The sequence below is a fragment of the Octodon degus genome, unplaced genomic scaffold (assembly GCF_000260255.1).
Source record: "Octodon degus isolate 3935 unplaced genomic scaffold, OctDeg1.0 scaffold00139, whole genome shotgun sequence".
Classification (NCBI taxonomy): domain Eukaryota; kingdom Metazoa; phylum Chordata; class Mammalia; order Rodentia; family Octodontidae; genus Octodon; species Octodon degus.
In genome coordinates this window covers 23,407-26,695 of record NW_004524715.1, presented here as the reverse complement: position 1 = coordinate 26,695, position 3,289 = coordinate 23,407, and the positions used below count along the sequence as shown (strand labels likewise).

General features: G+C 35.9%; 1 non-coding gene across 1 annotated transcript; it reads left to right on the top strand.

Moving 5' to 3' along the window:
* The first annotated feature begins 930 nt into the window (after nt 1-930).
* On the top strand, nt 931-1,035 carry LOC111812733. Its single transcript, XR_002818153.1, has one exon. It is a non-coding gene; the product is annotated as a U6 spliceosomal RNA (small nuclear RNA).
* Nucleotides 1,036-3,289: the final 2,254 nt, after the last annotated feature.

Below are 3,289 nucleotides of genomic sequence, written 5' to 3'. Positions count from 1 at the left end.
AGAAATTTGGATGCATAGCCCAACTGGCAAGGAGATAAAGACAGATATCAGAACAGAACTCTGCTTCTGCATTTAACTGCATGATCACAATAAGCACGAAATGGCAGAATAGCTGGTAGGAAAACAGAAGCCAGAAACACTCATTAGAAGGAAGGGTGAGATCAGGAGAGGAACCCCCAGTGAAACACTCCAGGCCAATACTTCAAAGCTAAAGCCTATGGGGGCCGGAGAGATAGCTCAGTTGGGCATGTCACGCTGGCCAATGAAACCAGGTGTGGTGGTGCAGGCCTATAATCCCAGCATTGAGGAGGTGAAACAGGAAGATCACTATGAGTCTGACCTGCACAGGGAGACCCTGTACCAAATACATAAAATTTAAAACAAAACAAAACAAAACAAAACAAAACAAAAACTAAAGCCTATGATAATCTTTCTAGAAGAAATTAATAGAACTGAAAGAGGGTACTGATAGCACTGGAGAGATAGGGAATGAGATTTAAAGCATAGGATAGTTCTAAAAAAGATAAAGTTAGCTTGATGTTCTGAAGCATGCCTATAATCTCAGCATGGGAAGGTTGAGGCAGGATCTGGGAGTTCAAGGCTAGCCTGAAATACATGTCAATACCCGGTCTCAAACAACAACAACAAAAAGACAAAATTACAAATATACATATGTAAGGCTTGTATACATAACATGTGATAGATTTCCTATCATTTTTAGGTTCCTGTGCTTATAAAAAGACTTAGTGCGCAAACATAAAACCTGATATACATGATTATAGTAGATAAGAGCAGGGTGGTTTTATCTGATAACTAGGTTATGCTAAATACTACTGATTGTTCAGAAAGCAAGAAAAAATGTGATTGTGTGAGCATATTTCATTTTTCCATTTTGATCTCTGAGAAATTGGTATAAAATTCCAAAATTTTGTGCTTGTTTCCACAGCACATATACTAAAATTGGAATGATACAGAGATTGGCATTGCCCTGTGGAAGGAAGACTCACAGATTTTCCTAAGTATAAAGCAATGAATAGAATAAGCTTTTTCTTCACACAGTATTTCTGCAGTTCTTTCCTAAAAGGAAAAGTAAGCACACAAGACACACACACACACACACACACACACACACACACACGAAGGACATGCACACACTGCACAGAGAAGGATCGGGGAGGAGAAAGACAGAAGGGAGAGAAAAAGTGCACATACACATAACATATGGCATATATTTATATTTAAAATTAACATAAATTCTCCCATGTGGGCTTTTCAACCCAGTACTACCTTGGAATTATAAGAAACTCACTAGGGTAGTATAAAACCAATGTTTTCAATCACTGATCTCAAGAGAAATAATATTTGAGGCTTCTGATTATATAAATACCAGCACCTCCATTTATATGTTTGCCTTTTCAGTCTAGAGGGACAAACAGAACAATTAAGGAACAACCTGTACAACATAAATCATTTAAAGCTTTCTTACCTCCCCTCTCAAGATTCAAGATTTTTCTGCCTCCAAAGAGAAAGTGGTCTAACATTTATGAGTAATATACTTCATGAAAAATGTGTTTCATGAAACTGGATATTGAAAGATTATAGTCATATGTTTAAAGTAAAGCAGAGAGTGAAAAAAAAAAAATCTAAAATCCAGAAGGAAATTAATGAAGATCCTGACCAAACTAGAATTTGTATACCACATTTTTTTTTTTTTTTTTTTTGTAGAATCGGGGATTGAACTCAGGCCCTTGTGCTTGCTAGGCAAGCACTTATTCCACTGAGTTATCTCCCCGGTCCCCTACAACATGGTATAAGGTAGAAGAAGCAACATGAATGACTTTTCTTTTAAAGATAAGCCTGTTATGCCCAACAACAAGAACAACGATGACTAACAGAAAAACAGCAGTCAGCTTACACCAAATAGATTTGTATGAAAAGATATTAAAAGAAGACCAAGTAAGAAGATAAGATTCAGGGTGGGTAAAGAATTGAAGAATTAGTACTTAAAGGAAAGTTGGTAATATTGTAGAATTGGTGGAAAATAAGGCACCAACATTTGGTAATATCTGCTTTAACAAAAACAGCCTTCATTTCAATCAAAAAAAGTAAAAGCAATATAATGCCCAGAAGAATTTGTGAAATATTTTGGATATATATAGGACTGAGGCTATATTTTGAGGATGAAATCATGTATGTCACTTGCTAAGTGTGTTGGCAAAATGGCCTGAAATGCAAGTTACTTTCGTGATATACATATGCATCGTGATACTGGTTCCTAAAATGACTCCACTCCCAGCAAGTTCTTTGCATATATAAGAAAGGAAACTTAGGAGCTTTATATATTATAATATCAGAAGGTTCAATATTGAATTTAACCTACAAAGTGGAACACTGATGTGATTTCTTGTCTCTGTTGATATTTGTTCAATACAGAATTGTATATGTCATATTATAAAAGCATTTTTAAAGGAACATATCATTAAAAAATAAACTCAACTTGAAACTGACAACTAGCAAGGAATATATGATAAAATTTTGAAAAGCCACTGTGCTGATAATCAACGCAGGCAATAGTAGAATTACTATTTTCTATGTGGCAAAGACATAAACATAGCCTGGCAAGGGACTGTTATTCAATCACACACTATAGAAAAATGAACTATAGATGAAGTCTGTAACAGTTCCATGAGAAGAGATTAGGACAAAAATACTCCCGAAAATTCTAATCTTGGAGGAAAGTAGATTTACTGACATCTCTACCAAAGTGTTACAGCCAAAGATTTTCTTACAACTTTATTTTTTTTCATAGCTTAAGATAATTAAATGATGGTGTCTAATAATTTTTATCTAGATAAAAATGTAAGCCAATGTATCAAACATAGCACACTTCCATGAAAAAAAAAATTTAAACACGATTTTTAAAAACACATTTTGTGCTCACTCCAGCAGCACATATACTGAAAAACACATTTCTAATACTTTTTATGGTACTAGGGGCACCAGGGCTCGCGCGTGTTAGACAAGTACTCTACCACTGAGTTGTATCTCTAGCCCTAAACACAAATCTCTAAAACAAAGTTTTACATGAATAATTTTTTTTAAGTATTAACAATACTCAAGGGCCAGCCAGATAGCTCAGCAGATTAAAGAGCCTGCTCAGGTAAATGCTGGAGTTGGGGTTCCATCCTCACCTGCTGTGCCAGCTCCGCCCCCAAGGCACACAAAGAGGCTGACTGAGACTGAGAGTGGTGGCACATGCCTGTCATCCCAGCTCTTGGGAGGTTGAAAA